The 22370-nt window shown below is 41.6% G+C and overlaps 1 protein-coding gene across 1 annotated transcript in view; it reads left to right on the top strand.

Annotated features, from left to right (window-relative positions):
* Positions 1-2223: 2223 nt before the first annotated feature.
* NRIP1 (nuclear receptor interacting protein 1) overlaps positions 2224-22370 on the top strand; it is a 226722-nt gene continuing 206575 nt past the window's right edge. Inside the window, exon 1 of the mRNA XM_021279064.4 lies at positions 2224-2373. The gene's annotated coding sequence lies outside the window, so the exon portion shown is untranslated. The remainder of the gene's footprint in view (positions 2374-22370) is intronic.

Genomic DNA, 22370 nt, shown 5'->3' with positions numbered 1-22370 from the left:
TCGACCCCAGCCCCATTTTCAAGTGCTGCTCCATATGCTTCCTTTCTTTGCCTCCATATGTCTTAAACATGTAAAAAAAATAAAAATCCACTTCTTCTTGCCCGATTCAGCTAATTCCTCCCCCTGTAAAATCTACGTTCTGTTCTCCCTAGTCCATAGAAGTGCCTTCTGGCACTACCAGCAAAGTCACCAGTGAGTTCTTCCTCCCTTCCGTTTTAGGGTGACTGCACACCCTCCCTTCCTGAAAACCACCTGTTCTCCAGCTTTCAGAAACACCTCATGTTTCTTGTTTTCCTCCATTCCCATGACACGACACACTTCCACGTCTTCAACTACCTCTTTCAAACTCAGCAACTTAACTTCCTCATTTCCACTTTGCTTTGCTAACTGCTTGCTTTACCTTGTCAGCTGAATGTCCTGAACCTTTGCAAAAAGAAAGCCAAAACTAAATCTCAAGCACTTTCATTAAGTTCCTGCTCTTCTTAATGCTTGTTAAGCGTGCAAAATTATCATCTATTTTTGACTCACTGCTTCTCATCCAATTTCTTCACTGTCACTCACTCTTCAGATTCACGCAGTAATACTTCCCCTACCATCTACAACAAACAAATGTGCAAGCACTTAGGTTATAGATAAGCGATATGTTCTTTTTTTGGCTTCTGATATTTTACTTAAGCCCATTTGTATCTTACCTTTCAATTGGATCATATCCTGTTCTTCTTCAAGTTCTTTCACTGGCCTTCCTATTAAATTTAGGTTCTTTCCCTCTCACCTTCACAGACTTGCACAATTCAGTGCATTTCTGTATCTTCTTCTAACAGATGTTATCTGCAGAAACACTTTATTCCCCACTTTCAAAGATTCTGTCCTGTCTTTTCCTTCCCTATTCTTGGAAATGATCCATTGGCCCAATCCATCTAATTTTCATTGGCTTCTCTCTGAGAAGAGCTATAAATCTTACCCTCCCTGCTCTCAATATTAGAAATTACTAATAAAGACAAATGGAAGCATTAGCCAGATGCAAGCAAACTCTCATGCTTGTTTACTTATATTTCATTGTTTATATGAAAATTTTGTTTGTGATTATAAACCTTGGTAAGACCTTTGTCTCTTCTGATGTGCTTTCTAAGCACCTGGCTTGTTCTGAGATGTATATAAATTACACTCAAAATGTCATGAAATTGAACTAACATTTAAAGCTTTGCAAAACTTGTCTCCGCCAAATGGTGGTACCTGAATTCAATGCTTCATTTGGAGCCTGGCATGCAATATCATTACAATAGAAGGTGAAATAAAGAAGAGTAGTATGGACATGTCGCATACCTGCTATTCACCATCTGTTCTTCTCAGTGACAGAATGATACAGACTCTCTTTACAGAGGGGCCTTTGACTTGACAGAAAAGGGAAAAACATTCTTTTTAATTTTATTATGTACTGTAGAAATATTTAAGATTTTATTTTTAAGATCCAGATAAAATGAATAAACAGTATATTTTAGTGTTCTGTGATGATGCACAGGAGGATTGCTAATATTGGAATCCATAAACTAGCGTGCTATTTCTATGAAAACACAGAACTGGTGTAAGAGGAGCACAAGGCACCAAGAATAATCCTTGCCCCACCCCCGGACCCTTTTGGAGTCTTTTCATACTTCAGATTACGGGCTCTGAAAGGAGCACCAGAGGTTATCTTAAAAAGATGCTGAAATTTTCAGATTATCGGGGTCAGACTCATTATGGGGGAAGAGGTGCCATTATGGGATTGGCGACAATTCCACAAAACATCTGCAAAACAGAGTGAGAGGGGGCACTGGCCCCTGCCTCACATGCAGGCAGCTGAACCAGGGACACCGGGGGGCAGGGGGGCTCTGCTGATAGGCACCTTCTTCACAGGGGCACCCCCACCCCTGCCAACTTTCAGAGGGGATGAGCAAGCACCGCTGCTGAGCACCGATGGCCAGTCATCAACTTGGCTGACCCGGCAGGGTGAGCGGAGGCGCTGGGGCTGCCCCCCCCCCCCCGCTCCGGCCTCCCTTCTGGCTTCCTGCCCCCCACCATCGGCTTCCCACGGGGGCCTCCAGTGGCAGCTGCACCGGCCAGGTGCTGGGGGTAAGCTAACACCCGGCCGACAGCTCCCTGTCGCGACATGCGCTGCCACACGGCGCTGCCCGCCTCACGCGGGGAGCCGCCCGGTCTTTTTAGGATTTCCAGGAAGAGCTTTGGCATCTGACCTTCAAGTGTTATTAAAAGAAATCAAAGGTTGTGTAACAGCCTGTGAGAGCCCTGCATTTCTTAGCGGGGTTGTGTTTCATCAAATGCCTCCGCATTTCTGAGCTTCACAGGTTCTTTATGCCTTTACTTGTTTATCCTCTGGTAAGTATTTATTAATGGAGAGACTTATTCCTTTGCTGTACTTGTTTATCTTTCAGGGGTTTTGTTTTGTTTTTCAATTTAGAAGTGGAAGGGTCTCCCACGCATTTTGCATTTCTGTCTGTGGGTTAGGGCGCTGCATTGTTGTGATAGCAATCTTCCAGCTGTCCCTTTTCACCATGGAATCCCTCCCTTCGGCTGATTTTGTGCATTATCGCCATAGTTTTTGACTAAGACTATTAATCCACCTGTCCCTCTGTGAGAGCAGCTAGATTGGTTTGTGTAAAAGGGGAGTAAGATGGCACGAACCATAAGCCTGCTATTAATCCCATTAATAAGGGATTAAAGCGAAACCCTGTGAGTAGGAAAGGCTGATTTGATTGTTTGGAACTATAACTTAGCTCTCCCTTGTGCAAGCAGTGTTTGCTGTGAATCGCATTTCATGATTTGCATATTTGGTCTCTGAGGAAATCAAGGTTAAAAATAGCAAGGAGATTCTGCTGGCTTAAACTGGTAGCACAACCGTGCCGCCTCAGCCTAACAGTCACTTAGGTAGCAGAGGCAGGAACCCTGCCTTTTCTTGCCTGGCAGTGACTGCACCCTATAATGCTTCTTATATTGTTTGCTTATACCTTGCCTGTGACCTCTGCATGCACTTTGCTGATGTACCAGACAGGCTGCATACCTTATTTTAGTCGGAAAGGAGCAACGGAGGAACTGGACTAAAATAAGCATTTTGCACTGCAATTTTCAGGAAAAGATTTACAAAAGCAGCAGCAACAGAAAGCTGAAGAGCGCCATATATTCCCTGTGTGAGGCTACAGAATAGAGCAACATCAATCTCATTTAAAAAAGTTGATGCCGTCTCTCTGTTAGAACTTAGCATTCTGCTTCCACCTCAGCCTTAAGAGAAGGCCCATAAATTATTAATACTAACATCAGCGTGAGACAACAGATGGTAAAGATTACTTGGAAAAAGTCTTCACACCAAAGTATTACAGCCCCGGTTTCACAGCCTGCTGGGGTTGTTTCCTGCTTCTGCCAACTTCCCTGGCCCTGGGAGAAACCTCTCGTCCTGTACAGGGGAAGGAACCCTTGGGCAGCCCAAGGGTGCTGTCTAGGTTCAGCTTCAACAGGTACTGCATGGCCTGGCACCCCTCGCACACCACAGCATCCTCTGGGGGTCCTGGCATATGCCATGCCAAGGACGGGGCCAGGAAAGAGTGGGAAAACCTTCAGGCAGCTTTTGTGTCTTCCTTGCTGGGATGCACTGAACGTATGCACTTGCAGGTGGGATCAGCTATGTTTGCATGCTCTGTGTAAGTAAGAAATACCCACTGGTCACTTTTGAACTGCTCTTGAGCCAATGTTGATAAAAGACCTGAAATACTCACTGAAGTAAGTATATGTGCATTATGCATAAATCTTGCAAGCAATGGAATTATTTTAATGCTCCCTAGTACCGGTTTATTCAGTTTCTTCAGGCTTACAGATGTGTTAAAACTTGTGTCAAGGAAGTAAATGAGCAATTTATTTTCAGAGGGCAAACGTACTGTTGTGCTAGGTAGCAGTTGTTAACAGCAGAACACGATCTTTACACTTGTTCAGGAAGTACCGGTCTATATCTCTCCAGCCCACTGCCCTGCTCACATCATTTTTGCAGAGAGCTCTGTGTCAGAGCCTCTAACACTGAGAGAATTTACCTAGCCTTTCAGAGATTTGCACAGGAAATGTCTTCTCATGGACCATTACTTCTGCAAATGCATGTGCCACGTGAGTATTTCAGTGTGATTAAATCATGGTTTAAAACATAATTCTCATGTTCCTAAATCCTCTTGGTGTTGTGGAAAATTTTCTATGAATCCAAAATAACAAAGATGTAAGCAAGCACTACCATTCCCAGACTTCAGGTGGTGGGCCCAGGTGTGGTCATGTAGGAGACACAGGGCAAATCTTTCCTTGCTGTAAAATGAGCAGGAACGGGTTCTTCATTTATCAGCCTGTTGGCAGCAAAATTGGAATCTTCTGCTCTCGAGAGGCTGCCAGTGCATGGGTGAGGGCATGGTGGCACTGCTGGAAAATGCCTTCGGCATTTGATTTATACCTCATTGTTTTCATAAACTAGTGATATCTATTTTCCTGAACAAATACGGTTAGCCCCTTCATGTTTTTGTCATACTGCCTCACAGAATGCTATGTTACCTTGGCTTTCGCCATTCATCTTGAAGGGGAAATGTCTATGTTTGCACAGCTGCCAAGCCAAAACAGTCACAGTGAAGCTGTTGCTTACATCCAGGTGGCACAGTGTCACCGCATCAAGGCTTCACCCGTGGGACTTCTGGGTTTATATTCAGCATTACACGATGACCTGAAAAGTCAGGTGCTCTGTAGAGATTTACTCTTGATGAGCAATTTTGCAGTTCATTACAAACCTTAGATGCCACCCTGGAATCAGTCAGCCTTTGAAATTTCCTGACTTGGGAATGAGATGCTGGAAGAGCTGTTGGAAGAAGCCTGATGTCAACAAATCATGAAATGTCGATTTTTTACTTTTATTTATTTATTTATTTATTTATGTGTTTTAATCTCTTAATAATACAGGCCATGGTTTCTTGGAAATAAAACCAAGTTAGTAATTTCTGCTACTTCAGTTCGTTCTGGAATTATTTTCTGCCCTTAAAGTTCCATCTTGCTATTATAAACCCTATTCCTTTATAAAGGAATTCCCAAAGACCAGGTCCTGTTGCTGTTGAAAGTGAAGGCAACATTCAGATTAAGGTCAGCAGGGAAAGTGTTCAGGATACAGTATTAGTGGTGTAGACTGGGTTCAGATGTTAGCATTTGGTAATTCTTGGTCACCTCTACCTAGGAAAAGCAGCACCAGCACAGTTTCGTGCTTGCCTGTGGGCAACAAACCAGTGTCTGCAGGCTCTGAATTACAATGGCGACACATCTGCTATGTCCCAGGAAATCTCGTTTCCAAGTGCTGAATGTGGGTAATTTGTAATCTGTTTTCTGTGAACAAATACGCCCCTAATTACTACATTTATGTGGGCTTGGGAACTGAAGTCTTGTTTGCCAGATGCAGTGTGGGGGGGTGGTCTCGGCCCATGGGGAGGGTGCAGAGTGGTCTGCAGCCCCCAGTCCCACTGGCATCCTAGGAAGAAAGAGGTAAATTAGAAGGGAGACTTCTAGCTGAATGTGCAAGGAGGAGGGTGTGGGAGTATCGCCATGGGGGTTGACAAACACCATGGTTGGTGATACCATCGATGAAGCCATGAGGAATGTAAACAAGTTAGAAGGAACAAAGAAGTTGTGATCCATGAGAGCCTTGCTGTCTCAAACTGCTTGTTCTCCAACCTTTAAGATGTGGAAGTTGCTAAGTGTTTGCTATTGATGGGCAAAGTTGTTGACCAATGAATAGTTTGTGGAAAAATAACACTGGTAGAGCTAATGATATAAGAAGGGAGCCTGTCCTCAATAAAGTGGTTGCTGAAGTTATTGATCCCTAAACATGCCCTAGTGTTTGTGTGGTCTTTTCACCACAGAAGGGATTGGGTCACAATTGATTTTGTCACCTTCTGAGTGAGTTTCCAGGCTCTCCACTATTGGTACCAGAAAAATCATGAAATTGTGGGCCCCAGAGGCAGAGGGGGCCACTCTCCTTGCCCAGCAAAGCATGTCCTGAGGAAGGTTGCTAAGGTTCCCTGAGGTCAAGGGAGAAAAGCAAGAAGGAACGTGTAAAAACATAGAAGTGATAAGATATGTGTAAAGCTAGCTTACACAGAGTACAGGCTGTCCTACACTGGTTCTGCCCATTCTGAGCTGTTGCTGCATGAGCAAACTCAAAATTTTGAGCCATGGATTGTGCCAAGTCCCTGCACATCCATCCTTCCCCAGATATTTGCAACTCCTGTTTAGACCTCAGAAAAGAAGAGGTCTGTAGATCTTTAAATTATGAGCCATAGTCCTTAGTGAAGTGGCCTTTTGACTGATGTGAAGCAGTTGGCCTCAGGGAAATCAAACAGTAATAAAGAACTGGAGAAAGCCTCTTTGGCCCTGTTGTTAAATATTAGGGCTGGAAGGATGATAGGAAGACACTTCAGCATCGTGCAAGTATGTATAGAGGGTTGAAAGTCATTGACAGTTTTTTTAAATATAGATTTGACACAGTTCAAAATAGTGGGTGCCATTTTTCTCAAAATACTAAAAAAAAAAAGAGTACCTGTTTAGCTCTTCATGTTATGCTGTGTGCACAATGAGGATGCACTATATTTTGTGTGAGATCATCTAGTGGCCTATACAAAATTAAGCTGCTATTAAAGAGAACTTTGAAGTCATTGAAACAAATGTAACTGAAAATATTGGTATGTCAGAGATATATATATTTTTAAATATATATCAAAAAATCATTAAGATTCCTGGGAGGGGAGGGAAACTGCTTGCCACTGGGTAGAGGAACTAAATGCTGAAGGGAGGAGTAGATCTTTATAGGTAATAAGGCTATGAAATGGCAAAGTTTGGTCTGGGAGAAAAGCAGAGCTTCAAAGGAGGAATGTGAGCAACTTGGATGGCAGGCTGCCTTTATGTCTGTCCTTAGCAAACTGGAAGATGAAAGGCTCTGCACTCAAAGGACCTGCTTTCCTGTTGCCTTTCACCTGCTGAGCTTATTTGTATCTATGCAAAGGGCACGCACGTTGCCAGGGCTCTTGTTCACTGGCTTGTTGCCTGACTATATAGGATGAGTCAGGCTGTATGCTGTGCCCAGCGTACATGGGGATTCGTATATCCTACCGCATGCTGCTAATGGTGCCGTCTGCCTGCTGTGCTGGCAATGGGTGTGAATATCCTCGCTGTCATGGCATGGTATATCTGTAACGCAGCGTCTGCAAGCACACATGAGGCAAGATACTGGGACGCCGACAGATTTTTCATGGCTGTCTTGTTGCCCTGCTGAGGACCACAGCGCGGTGCTGCTGCCCTACTGCCCACCACCTCACTCCCCCTCTACTGTGGCAGCAAGGGCGAGAGCAGAAGAGCCTCTCCATTGCTAGCCACCGTGGTGGCCCACTGGCTAATGAAGGAGTCCAGGGGCATGTGGAAATTGAGCTGGGGTGGAGGAGAAAGAGGAAGGGGTGAATGGAGGGCTTCCCTGTGGGCCTGAGCTCCCCAGGGCCAGGAAAGACAGAGAAAAGGGCTCTCCGTGCTGAGAGCTACCAGCATAGCCATCAGGAGGGCATGGGAACTGCACAGGGGAAATGCTGAAGTGCTGAAGGATCGGGAGTTGATGGAGGATTCTGTACAGCAGGACGTGTATTCCACTTTTTTTTTTTTTTTTTTTTTTTTTTTTTTTTTTTTTGGGTCTCAGTTTGCTTGTGGGAGTATTAATTATGAAGCTGTAGAAATGCTTGGGAATGCCTGTATTATATAGCGTGCTTCAGGATTCACTGCAGTTAAGCCCCAATTACTCCAATGGTATTAAAGGGTCCTGTGTGGGTTTTGCAAAATTCATTTACATCTGCTTTAAGGCCCCTTTGCACAGTCTGAGCAAATGATAACAGAACATAAGTGGGAAAAAAAATAAATGGAAAAGAGGAAAAATTGATTTCAAAAAGAAATGAGCTTCACATTTGTGGCCCATTACAGCCAAAGGCACAATCACCTAATCTGACTCCTAAGGTTAGTCCTAAATATCAGTGTAGGCGAGTCCCTGGACAGTTGCCAGTGTCTCAGGGCAGATAACATCAGGACAAGTCGAGAAGAGGTCTCCAGTCTAGCCTGAGTTTTAATATACTATTAAAATAAAATGAGACAGCAATTAGTTTCTCTTCAGCTATTCCACAGCATAACTTCTTCGGTCAATTAGTATGAATAAATAAATATAGCTCTTGAATTATTAAACTGCAAATAAAAGAAGCATCTGCACTTAATATTTCACTGTTCCCTCTCCTTGTTCTTTCACTTTGCTTGGAGTTTTGACTTGGTTGGCATTAGAGGAGTGTTATCATCTATTCTTAACTCTTTCAAAACTTTTAATTCTTCCTTAGGATAAGAAGAATATTCTTATTCCAATAATACTCTCCTAATCTTGGCTCAAGACATGCAGGTCAGATTATCAGAGTGTGTGCATTCAGAGAGCAACAGCCAAGCCTCTGAGAGCACTGAGGAGGTCAGTGATTTAAACAAACAAATAAATAAATAAACCAGGATGTTTATTTAAGTGCCTCAGCACGGGCTTACTAACTTTAGGTTCTTACTTACCAACATCTTGGCCTTAATCTTTTTTCTGCATGAGCTAAAGCAGAGTAAACAATGTCTGATTATCCTACCAGTTAATCCCTTTTCCTAGTAAAGGAGGCAGAAACGAGGGTTGATTGGGGTTAGGAGATCTCCTGTTCGTGTCCAAAGGCCTGTAGCTACTTTGGGTGGAGAGGTCCCATCCAACAGATCTGCTCAGGAAGCTGGAGCACCATAGGCTGGGGGATCTTCGGCATCTCAGGACCCACATGCCTTGCCTTTCTCAAATTTTATATGAATGTGTGCGCAACACAGATCAGGTTCTTTATCTGCTTCTAGGGGAAAAAATCAGACCTGGGAAAAAGAAAACCCCACTGTAATCTTAGGCTTTGGATGTTTCCAGGAAATCTGAGAGGGAAAATTGGAGAATTTTCTGACTCATTTGTTTGAAAATGCCAGCGCTGATCTCTTTGGTCACTGGTGCTGTCTCCTACAGACAGCTCACTACAGTTCTATAATTTACCACAGCATTTAGTTGTCAGGTCACATGTTTCCCTTGAGAAAAATGGCCAAAGAATGTATTAAATAGCAGTAACATGTTTAATAGTTGATGAGACTGTCGATGCATACAAAAGGAGGAAGAAGTGTGACTTTAAGTCAATAAGCAGGAGAGGACCTGAAAGCTCTAGGGTATTTCTTTCCTTCCCGAATTGCACCTGCCCTCTGCCCTTTGGCTTTGATTTTGGACCAAATTCTCATCGTAATGGCTCTGCTGTATGTGAGAAGACAGTGGACTCTGACTGCCTTGGGGGTGAAGCACAAGCAGAGTCCATGATACAATCTCTCTTGTGATATATGTGCTGGGGGGCCCAAACTTTGGGCTCATGTGAGCAGTGCTGTGCAATAGGAGTGGATCTGTGGAGGGGAAAAAAAAAAGTAGAAAAAATAATAATAATAAAAAAAAAAAGTAGTGCTGAGGAGCCAGCAATCCCCAGCATATGTTGTGAAGTCTTTTGCTTTGGACTGGCTCCAGCAGACTGAACTAACTCCTGCACGTCAGGTGCGAGCAGTTGGGGGATCTGTTAATCTGGATTAAAACATGAGAATTGCCGCACCCTGCTTAAAGCTGCAGGCTGTTGCAGTGGCAAAAACACCCCTAGAAAGCCCCCTGCAGCAGTGCTGCCTGCTTTAAAATGCAGCATGCAGGCAGCAGGGTGACAGTACATGCTTGCTGTGGGGAGGCAGGGTGGATTTACAAGGTGTAGCAAGGCACCACAGGGAATGAGAAGGCCAAGGGCCACAGCCCCAGCTAGCAAAGGGCAGCAGTGACCTACACCTGCCCAGGGCAGGCTCACCTCTGCTGCAGTCCAGCCTGTGTTTTTCCACTACTCAGTTTTCTGTGCTGATGACAAACCTTGGGCTGCTTCTGTATATACTTTAAATGTGTTATTTTTTCCTCTCTGAAGTTGCTTGAGGCGCTCTTTGTATTGAGTGCATTCCTCTTCTACTGGATCACTGCAATGTATTTTACAATGGTAATTTCAATACGATTTCTTTTTCTGTTCTTGTTTAATCATTCTTTGCCATTTTCTGGCCAGCTCTTATGTTCTTGTTCTGTTATTGCAAGTGTAAAATCTCTGTAGACTGTATCTTGGGTATGTTAATATTTCATATTGTACAGTTTTTGGGTAGAAATCATAAATGGGTCATGGCAGCAACCCGGTGAGGATGTGACATACAGCCTTGTGGTTGTCTTACAAGCACTGCTGTCTGATCTGCTTTGCTGCATGGTGTTTTCTCCTCTCTGCTTAGCTGCCGTGGCGCTAGGTTAGTTGGACATACCAGAAATAGACAAACTAGCAGCACTGTCGCTTAATCTGATCATGAGGACGCTCTTCTGGCTTAGTGAGCTCGAATTTGGGCACAGGTCTGTAAAAACTGCCACCTGAAGCTGTTGCATAGAGAGCCAATGGAACAAATTGCATTGTGCTTGCATTCACAAATGTACACGAGCTTTTACTGGGAGGGGACTGGGTGTACGAACCAGGTTTCTTTGTTCTGCTAAACCTACAACAGAGTGGTTTACTCTCACTGCCAGGTCCCAGGCAAGACTAGCAAGGCTCCACAAGAATTCAGCTCAGTAGGTGGGTGCCAGCTGTGGTGGCTCCGTGCCTGCAAAGCAGGGATGGCCCCTCGCTGTCAGTGGTGTCTCTGGTCCCAGAGCATGGGCACAGACAGCACTGCTCAGACTCCCCTTCTGAGTGTGCCCTGTTAACAACCTGCTGAAACCTCATAGGAGATTTCTAGATACGTGACACAAAGTTAACCCAGAACTAGGATAGGGCAAGAACTAGAAGAATAAGCCTTTGCAATTGAAGCCTGAGACCCTGCTCTTGTGTCTTTAAGGCCAGGGTAGCCCACAGCATGACCCCAGAAGCACTTCTCTGCCTTTTAATGTCAAGTAAAGTAGTCCTTTCCTGCCCTTGCAGGAAGGAAACCAACGTGTGTGGGTGGTGTTCCTGACCACAAAACCAAATTGGTGTGCTGACAGGAGAATGGCCAAGGCACCTTGCAGGGACCACATGCCCTGTGGTGCCACATGGACAGTAGAGGAGTCTGAAACCTGTCTCATGCAGGATAGTCCCTCAGCTGTGTGCGTGGCCAAGCCGTTGTTGGTGGAGATGAAGAAGGGGGTGACATACTTTGAATGGTCTCCGAAATAGCTTTTCTGGAATACTTTTACTGGAATGCATCTCACTGTGAATGAAGAAAACTATATGTTGAGAATTTTTCTTGAGATTTTTTTTTTCTTTTTCAGAAGTATTAGGAGGTTGAGAGGATATTGAACCATTGTTTCTTTGAGCTTGAATGGGAACAAATAATTTCTTCAGTGGCAGTTGGAATCCCAGATAGTGCTGTGGAAATGTGCTATGCAATGCTGTTTCAATTCTTTATACAGAATTTAAAAGTTGCCCCTTCTTGCCTGAAGAAAATAAGATAACATAGACTGTTACACAGAGGTGTTAAATGGCAAACAGGAACTAATGGGCTGAAACTGAATGTTCACCGTGGTGAACTTTGGAAAAATATTTTATGAAGTAATAGATGTACAGGGCTAAGATAGTTCTTTGACTGCATTTATGCTCCTTGTCCATTTTCTTTAAGGGATGTTTAATCTGTCAGGTCACAGGTGGTTTTAGAAACTAAGATGGCTGTGACTGCAGGGAGACATCCTTTGCAGCTGGAAGACTGCAAGAAGAGGGAGAAGGAAGGAAAGGAACTGTTGGGTAACAGATATAAGATAAAATTATTGGGAAAATTATTTGAAAACAGGTTAAAAGAAAAAGGAGGCTTTTAAGGAAGGAAAATCTTATTGTATGGGAATATGTGGGGTAGGCCAGCAAGGAGAAAAGAAGCAGAGACAATCAGTAAAGCAAGTGCAATAAATAAGAAAAAGGTAGGTAGATGGAATAAAAGAGTTAATATGGATGGTTGGATTTTTTTATCTAGCAGATGAGCTGTTATATGTCACATATTCTGATCTCCCACATTTAAATCTAAATTTTGTAAGTAAGCTTTCTTAAGGGAGTTGATAAGGTTTTATTTTTTTATGTTATTAAGTTGGATTTGACTGCTGTCTATTTGTCAACATATTCCAAGATGTGCTTCTGTTTTACATATGGGTATGCATAAAATATATGTAAAATGTAATTAAAGTTAGTTTTAGTAATGAGTTGATGATATATAAAATCATCTCCCTCAAAAGTAAAAAAAAAAAAAAAAAAAAAATCACCATTATTCATGTGTGCACTTTCTTCAGCTGAAGACAAGTCACCATCTACGACTAAGAGACTAATTTGCTGGCTGTGATTTCTTTGTTAGCTTTGCTTCTACTTCTGTTTGCTTGTTAGTTACATAGCACAATTTGCTAAATAGTTTCTGCAAACAATTATTTGTTGTAGGAGTGTAACATTCAAAACTAAAGCTACAAGTCCAATTACACAGATTAGTTACAGGCTATATTTTTGATCCCTGACTTCATTAATAGAAAAAGGATGCTGTTTCAAATGAATAAGTTTAGACTAGGTTCTGGTTTTAAAAACAAAATGGTCCTGTTACTAAAGAAGATTTTCCTAAATGGTCCTGTTACTGAAGAAGACCTTTCTGCAGTAAGGAACATGTGCAATGAGAGAAGCGTTTCTAGAGCAACTCTGTACTGAAACATGAAGTGTCTCTTTGTATGCATGGTCTATGCCCTGTTTCAGGAATGTACCTTTAGCAGCTGGTGATCTTCTCACTCTCTGATACATTGGTGGACCCGAAACACAGCAGAATTGACATATGTGTTTACACTGATTGCATACCTATTGATTTTGCTAATAGGACTTTCTTTCTTTCAAAATACTGATAGCAAAATAGTAACAGAGAAGCTTTGAGACTAAAGAGTTCAGGTTTTCTAGAGAATCAGCTGATTTAGCCTTGGGACCTTCAAACACTTTAACAAGTTGTGCAATCTCACAGAAGTAGGATCTTTAAGTTTGTGAAGTTGCCTTGTATTCTGAATTGCTACATATACACGGCCTTGAACCCCGTTGTTAGATGAGGTGGCTCTGATAGGTAGAACCAATCCAAATGTTGGGTTCTAAAAAAAACAAAAACACCACAGAATCCACAAGCTTGTCTTTTTCCTTGGTAAGGAAGGAAACGTACAACAGTGATGAATTATGAAATTGCCAAGGTATTTTGCAATGAAAAGTCCTCGCCCACGTGGCAGATCTTTATTCACAATGTGCTAAACAATGCACATCAAAGTCATCTGGTTCTTTGTATATCAGTTGTATTGTGTCTGGTCACCAATGGCTGTGTTTTGTTGTTGTTTGTTTGTTTGTTTTGTTTGTTTGTTTGTTTTTTGAGGATTTATTTTATTGTATTTATCATTGATGCCTGACCCTATATATATATATTTTTTTTTTTCTTTTTCCCACCCTAACATGTGATGGGAAATCTCTTTTAAAAGGTTGAGTAGCCAGGACACATTTGTGTAACCTTTTATTCTGTTGGTATTGACTTAAAACGCAGATCTGACATAAAAATGAAAATAGCTTGTCAAGATTTGCAACAGCATGTAAGTTCTTGGGAGTAGGTAAATGTGAGCCAGAAGGAGAGGTTCACATCGACTTAGGAGATTTTTCTTTTTCACTGTATGTGATGAAAGGCACTGCACAGCAAGGTATTTTTCTAAAGACACAAACTGTGTATCTTCTGACAATGCTTTCATTATAAGATGGGAGATACTCTTAGCAAAGATGACCTAGGCCTAAAAGGACAGTGGGTCAGATCTGTTAGCTTCTTGCTTTGCTAATGTATCCAGGGAGGTGTCTGGGACACTCTTGCTAGGCTAGGAGCAAGCAGACACGTCTAGCCAGGTTTGTTCCTCATCTGCTGGGGAGTCAGAAGGAGAGGCAACACAGATAAGTAAATAAGGCACAACACTGAAACTCCTGAGACAACTCTAAGCAGTATACTCTAGACACTAAGTTACCAAACCAAAAAGGAGAATTAACTATTTCCTTCTCTCCTGTGAATGGGATAAAGCCATTTTGGTGCCATCCAGATGAATACCGCAGCAGTACTATGCACAGGAGAACACGTAGGGGCATGCACCTACATAAAAATGGCAGTTGACAGGTAAAGATTTGTATTGGTGTTATCTGCAGTCAAAGCTGAATGTTTGTTCAGTTGCTGTTGCAGAGCTGTTCCTGAGCTTGTGGTGGCTCTGAAGTTGTCTATTATTTTTTATGTACACTTCTTTTTTTTTTTTTTCTTTTCCTAGGATACACTAAAGTGCTCGTAAATCCTATTCAGTCCACCTGTTCTTCCTTCTGTATCTGTACTTTCATGACCTTTGCTGTGTTTGCTACAATATTCTTTGTTTTTTAACATGTTTTTCTGACCCTACTCTGGGTAATGTGAAATTGCTGAAATCACCTTTCCTAATAATGCTGTGACTTCTGTCTTGTAAAAGACAGAATATACTCTCTGATGCTGTGTTAGACTCTTTCAAAGAAAGGTGTCCTGTATCTTCAACAGCCAATTTGAGTCAGTTTATTGTTACATCCCTTGTTTTTCTATGCCCAGTCAGTGACTAAAACCTTTATCTCCATCATTTTTTTTCATCTCTGCTGTTCTTCACATCTGCATCCTATCTACTAAGCTACCACCATTGCCTTACTACACAGGCTTTGAAAGCTGTGAGTGATAAGCTACTTAACATATTAAAACACATTTAAAATTACTTCAGCTGCCCTTCAAGTTCCAGTCCAGCAATGGATGTCCATGTTGGACTAGCCATGAGTACACAGATCATGCCACTGGTCTGAATGGCCCAGTGTTTCTGACCATTAAAGCCAGGGCAATCACTACTGCTCTGGAAAACAGATGACTCAAAGGTCTTGTATTGTGCATCTGCACAGCCTCTGCTGGGTATAGTTTGTGAAGTTGTCCTTTTTCCTACAGCACTTTTCAAACTTCTGTATTTTTAAGCACTCAAAATGTGCTCATCTGCTTGCTCTGGGAGAGCAAGAAATAGGAAAACTCTTGATATAATCAGGTTTAGTTAAAGATCCGTCTCCATGTTCAAAATCACAGCAACTTTAGCAATTGGGTGCATGGAATAGGCCAGAAAATAGGCCAGCAACCTTCAAATGGAAGACAAGAAGATAGAGATTGGGAGTGCAAGAAGTATTAGTAGTGTGTAGACAATGGTGGTGAACTTAAAAGATGACGATGCCTTCCTAAATGAGGTCACCCTCCAACACGCCCTCCCTGCTATGCCAGGGAGAGAGTGTATGGCTGTATGTGAATTCAGATGAAATATTTGTCAGTCAGTGGAGGTTTCTTATGTTTACTCCTACAAGTATGGAGGCTAAATCACTTGTGTCAGGATGATATAAGTAAACTGAAGGTCACTTTCAGCATACTTTAGCATGCCTGGGCGGCACTACTGATAAGGAGAAAGACAAAAGGACAAAAGCAAAATTAACTTTTAATTTCCTACCAAAACTATGGCTGTCAGAAACAGGGAGATGAGTGAAATCTCTTGCAACATTCAGCAGAGAACTGTATATTAAACATCTTATCTGATCCAGCCCATCGTTGAGACTAAGTATGTAATGCTGTGTGTGTATGTCTGTACAAGTATAAAAATATATGGATCTGAACATGTAAGTCAGGAAAATTTTAGTGACATATTAGGTGAATACATAAACAAATCAGATATATTAATTTTCTGTTGAGAATGCTTTGGTGATTGCTTTCAAAGAAAAGTTATTTACATGCTGATATAAGGCATTACTTAGCATAATGAGTGGCAATTTTCTCATCCTCAAAGGTATTAGGCTCCCCTACATGTTATACCTAACTCATTTACGTAGTTTTGCTGCTCCATATGATCCCCAGGTGTATATCTAAAAAGCTTTGTTTTATCTGATTTAATTTAATGGAACTGACCCAAGCCCCAGCAGCCAGCGTGCTGGTATCAGATAGGCAGCCTGAACCAGCCTCCAGCATGGGCCACCTCTAACTGGGAAGGCTCAGGCAAAAACCTCCCCAGAGCCTCTCTTTACGTCCAGAGGACAGCCAGATGACAATGCTTTTGGCCACCCACAGCGTGTAGATGGGTAACACCTACCTGCACCTATCCTTAATGCAGTGGATGTAATGGTTACAGGGGCATGGCGGCTGTTTGCTTGGGTTTATTTTGGTGGTTGGTTTATTTTATTTGTTGTTATTGTTTAAGAAATGATTAATACATCCCCTGAGGATAACTGGTGATTATGGTATGTACTTGGATCACTTTCCCCTCCTCCTCTTAAAAACACATTTGATATATGCATGTAAGAATGGCATTTCTCAAACTATAGTAGTTTTTATTACCACTAATGACATTGATCTGAGGCTTAAGAGTATAAAACATTATGTTTCTCTGGTCTGAGTTATGGAAAGCCCCTTCACTTATTTTGAGGTTTACCAAACAACATGTTTGTGTCCAGAATCCGTCTCTGCAGAAAATTAAGTCTGTTATTTATCCACCGAATAAAGTGGCCGGAAAATGAATTTAAGTCTCCCCTGACACTCCTTTGGTTTTGTCTCAGCCTTGATCTGGTCCTGAAACCACTTTGCCTTTTTGAGACTCCAGCTTTTTGGATTCTAGCTGTTCTGTGGAGAGTCATGGCAAAAATACGACATGTGGTGATGGTCTTTGTAATGTAGATGGAGAATGGCATGAGACTCACTTACCGAATTGAGACTGTAAACTTTGTTAACATTTGCTTGAAATTAAACCAATGACAAACTGTGAACCCTATAGTCACACTCAGTTTTATGATCTCGAATTATGAGCTGCTAAAAAATACATTGTATTTTCTGCTTAAATAGTTTTATATCTGTTTATACTTTAATTGAAACAGTATGTACACATCTGCAAGCATCTTTCTTATGAAAGTTATTATTAAATATTGGTATTGCAAAGGTGTCTTAAAAATGTATTTTTATTGCATTGTAACGTAAGTGTTGAGAATCTCTCCATTAAACAATTAAGCCTTTAAGGCTTTTGCCTGTAACCAGTATAGGTTCTGTTTTGTCAGCAACAAATGGCATAACCACCTGCCAATTACTGGAAGAAGATCCTGCACTGAGATACAGAGAGGTCAGTGTATATCTGATAGAAGTCTAAGCTTCCCCATGTTTCAAAACCCGCTCTCCTGAAAGACCCCAGGGTGCTCTTTGTTGTGCAGAGGTGCCGGGGGCACCCAAGCCTTGCCTTTACAAAACACATGAGTGGGAGTACTTGGAAGAAGCAAATGCCTTCTTTGTCCTGAGATCATAGTTCTGATGTAACAATGGAAACAGATGCTCACATAAACCAAACTGCTGAACTTACTCCTTTTAAAGGATCATAGAAGAATTTAGGTTGGAAAGGATGTCGAGAGGTCTCCAGCCCAACCTCCAACTCAAAGGAGGGTCAGCTATGAGATCAGACTGGACTGCTCAAGACTTCATCCAGGCAGCTTTTGAAAGCCTCTAGGGACAGAGCCTGTACAGCCTTTCTTGGCAGCTTCCTGCAGTGCCAACATGTCCTCATTGGTAAAAATGCTCCTAACATCCTGTCTGAAACTCTCCTCCCCTCAGGGCCCCATCCCAGCCAGGAAAGTCCCTTCTGCCATACCTTAGCTAAAAGATGTCTCTTTTGCCTTCCCTGCCCTGGCACGTGTCTAGGGGGGGTTGCTGATAGCTGTGTGCCCACACATGTTGGGAGGGGAGGAGGTCAGAAGGGTAGCAAAAAAAAAAAGGGGCTTCTGAAATGGTGAAATACCTGTGCTACCAGAGATGGCTTCTGCAGCTGAGCTGTGCAGAGAACTGGGTGTCCTAGCTTGGGTGCAGAAAGTGGCACATGCTGGCTCTGAAGCTGGAAGTTAGAAATCATTGTTCAAAGCAAACAAGAACTGTGTGCACACAGCATAGGAATACAAGTGCGGGATGTTGAGCACCCTCTGCATCTCTGTGCTCTGATAGCACAGGATGGTGCTTTCAGCATGTATTAGAAGGAAGAGCCAATGAAAGGTAGAGTGAGTCCCAGTACCACTTATTCATCTCTTGAACTCTGCTAAACCACTCTCGAGGCAGGACAGTAAATGCAGTGTACTATCACTTTAGTTCTGGTATAAATACAAAAATTTGGTGTCTAATTGTGGACAGGTACAGATAACAAAATCTGGAAAATAAAAACTCTTGGCTTCAACAGAGGAGTACTTGGGTTCTGTAGCAGTTGAAAAAATTGCAGGTTCACAGAGCATTTTGATTTGATTTCATTTTGATTTTATTTTTGTCATTGCTATTCACTGGAGAAAAAGGTCTTCTCCCTCCCTGTCTATCCTTTTTTTTTCTGTATGGAGTGCTAGATATGATGTGATGTTACCCTCTCATAAGCCACTCTAATGTCATTAAGTGCTGACATACTGTGGAATACAAGATAGAAAATTTTGATCTACCATTTCCAGGGCACTCTATTTTTTATTTTTTCCTAGAAAAAAGGCTGGGGGGAGTGAGTTCATTTGAGGGGAAAAGTAAAAAAATCTTCCCATGTGATTTTCTTAAAAGGAGCGTTGGTGGCTTTATTTAGTACCCAGGTTCTAAAAACACTGGGAAGAAAACACATGGAAAGGATTTGAACTTTAGTCTTCTCTGGCCCTAAAACCTAGAGGAGTCTGTTTCACACTTTTATCTTTCAACCGTGGAAAGATGAGACCAGACAGCCAATTAGCAATGATGCATATCTGTTGACTAGACATCATGGGACAAAGCTACAGCTAGTCTAAAATAGCTTAATTCCACTGCCTGCCCTCAGTTTTTCTCTGCACTAGATAGGGATAGCGCCTTGTTAGTGCGTACAATGGACATGTGGGTATAATTACACATAGCTCTTGTTTAGAAAAATAAGACAACCACAGAAACAGAAGCCATGGCCTTACTGTCCACAGGCAAGAGTTCCATAAGAACTGAGAGAGTCTTTCCCAGAAGTGCCAAGGGATCATGCTGTTGATCATGCTGTAGCTGAACTGTGTTCCTCTCATGTGCTCCAGCTCAGCATTCTCTTTCTTGCACTTTCTGCGAGTAGTCTTTCTCAGAAAACAGCTTACAAATTTAGGAGGAAGAGACACCACAAAAAAAAACTACCATTGGAAAATCCAACTGCTCTTTATTATCATTATTATTATTTACTTATTTGTTAACTCTACATGCATAGATAAGGAATAACAAGCAATTGATCTGATTTTTTTTTTTTGCCACAAAGTAGCTCCATCAGCTTTTCAATGCATGGGTCAGGCTACTTTAGCTATAAAATGACTATAAAATTGCTCCTGAAATCAGTATTCTTAAATAAAAGCATAGGATTAGAGAAATACTAGAATTGATTAGCAGATGTTGGAAAGCTGCTGCTTTCCAGCATTCCTCTGATGATCAGTAAGTCAAAATAACAATGGGAATTACTTTAATAAAGGACTACCATCATGTATTTAATTTACATCTTAATCTGTTGTTGTTTATCCTGTTCAATAAAGTATGTCTCGGTATGCACCTGTATAAAGAATTTCCATGGAAATAGACTTCTGAGATTTTCTTCCCTTATGTGGAAACATTAGAGGATCTTCCAGAGATTGGGATGAGATTAAATCAAATGTCTTGAAATCTAGGACTTCAGTGGGACTTTAACCAGGGACCTCCCTTTTCTTGGTGTTAAAAAATACAGGGAGATTTTAACTTGGTTGTAAATGGTTCAGATGCTGCATGAAAGTTAGGCTGTTGGCCATGCAGTGACAGCTCAGGAGTGTATTGTTAGTGTCACGCAGTGATACGTATATGTGTGGGTGAGCAAGGAAATCTTGTGCATATGCCCAGCACATATCTATCACAGTTCCACTTAGGGCTGTAACTGAGGTTTCCAGCAGCATGTAAGCTTTCTGGTAGTCTTCAGCACGAGATTGAATATTGTCTGCAGCTCCTGATCCATCAATAAAACACCTGCACACCATAGCATACAATAACTAAAATCCTGCACCCAACTGGTCTGCACTAAGTTTGTGAAGTCCTAGGAGAAAACAGGTGAATACGTTTTAAATATGCCAGTGGTGATGACCTTTCTGACTAACATGGACTACAGGTCTAACTGACCTTGGCAGCACAAGAGGGTCCTTTTTATGACATGGCTGAACTGTTCTTGAACAATTTATCCAGCAAGGCTGGTACAAACAGTCTTTTCTTCAACATCAGGCATGCATGTCTTATCTTTCTACCTATTCTTTTTTTTTTTTTTTTTTTTAAAGTATCTTAGCCATTGTGAAGCAGGCAAGGAAAAACATGTTCTCTATTTATATTGTTTGTTCTCCTCAGCCTCTGCTGTTCGATCTTGGACAATAACATTTCTTGAATGCCTGTTTTTGCCCATTTTTTGCTCAGTTGATTTTAAGGGAGACTCTTTTTCTTCTCCAGAACTTCAGAATAGAGTCTCAGGGCTTGATCCTGTGGTGGTGATGTTGATGGGCCATTTGCAATCAACTGAATTGGGTTTAAACAACATCTAATATTATATTGTGAATGCAAGAAAAAAAAAATAATGCTTGCCAGTCTATTAAAACAGCAGTGTAGTACTTGAAGGAAGACAGGAGAGAAGGAGAATGCCTAATAAGAGAACTTCCTTCTTCTGCTTTCTCTTCTGAGAAAATCTTACATGAATACAGGGAAGAGAATAGATTTACAGGTATCCAGAATAAAGAATCCTCTTTGTATGGGGGACAGTAATTTCCTTGTGTTTTGTTTTGTTTTGTTTATTTTTTCCTCCAGTGGAAGAGGCAAAAGATCACATGAGTTTCAGGTTCAAGATGACGATCAGTGCTTTCTTCTTAGTGGATTATCGATGTTGGTCTCTAAAACAGATTTACTCACCTGAATTAGTCGAGTCCCAATATAGACAGTGACAAATGCCAGTGTGTTAACTTGCAAGGTTTTCTTTTCCTAAAGGAAATGTTGTGAAGCTACTGCGCATGAAGAATATCTCTGGGGAAGAAATGCATGGTTATGAATTTTAAGAAAGAGGATCAACTCCTGTATGCTCCAAGCTGCTCCCCATTGCCTTAGCTATTATGTTGTTGGATTTGTTTAGAGCTTTTTCCTTAGGTTTCACAGATGGTTTGGGGTGACTCAGAGACATATTTTTTTTTTTTTTAGCAGTCATCAAACATTACACTACAAGAGCTTATAGATCTGTATTACTGTAGAGAATTAGAAGATGCAAATGTTGTAGACAATATTTTAACCATATCATTTTATCACAATCTAACAATGTGTACCGATAATTTTAATAATGTTTTCTGTGGAAGATGTCTGTTTCTAGTGTAGAGCATGAATCTCAGAAGAAATATACCTATACAGTCCTATTAGGATGTCCTTGCTTAAAAATCTGGAAAGTAAAGCATAATGCAAATGAAATCAGTTATGTTATGAATAATGTAGGCTATCCATTATTCTTTATAAAAAGTTGCACGTGCTTCCCAAACCTATCTAGATACATTCCTTTTATGTGATCCTCATTGCAATGAGTACTATGGAAGGCAATGTTGTATGGCAGAAGGAGAGACTAAAGAGGATGATGTTTGGCTGGAATATTAAGCTAAAAAGTATCTAAATTATACCAAAGTGCCTCCATGTCTTCACACTGGTAACTCCTTCTTGAAATACAACTCCCCTCTGGAAGTGGAGGGGCACAGGAGTCTTGTGTGCCTCTGGTCTTTTTCCCATGGCTGAGTGTGCTCCTGGCAGGTCTTGCAACTGCCCGTCCCCAAAAAGAAGTGAACTTGTGTCTCTGAGGACAGGATTTGGCTCATAGAGTTACCGCAAGCCTATGTGTCTTTATTGTTTCTTAATAAAACAGTTTCTTTGGCTGAGATCCTGCAAAGATTTATGTACATGCTTAATTCTGTATGCTGGGAATAATATCACTGGCTTCAGTGGGACCACAAGCAACGTGTAAATGTAAGTCATTGCAGACTTTGCTTGTGAAAATTAGTGTAAAGATAAAATACATTTAAATGGATAGCTGGTTATGCAACCCTGCACACTGTGGGATGTCTAATATTTATTTGTGCAGTATGTGCTTTACTGCCTGGGATACCTTCTTGTGATATTCTCTCCACCCTGGGATGCTTTCT

The sequence above is a fragment of the Anas platyrhynchos genome, chromosome 1 (genome assembly GCF_047663525.1).
Source record: "Anas platyrhynchos isolate ZD024472 breed Pekin duck chromosome 1, IASCAAS_PekinDuck_T2T, whole genome shotgun sequence".
Classification (NCBI taxonomy): Eukaryota; Metazoa; Chordata; class Aves; order Anseriformes; family Anatidae; genus Anas; species Anas platyrhynchos.
The sequence above is the reverse complement of the archived record's forward strand: the minus strand, read 5'-3'. Positions and strand labels throughout refer to the sequence as shown.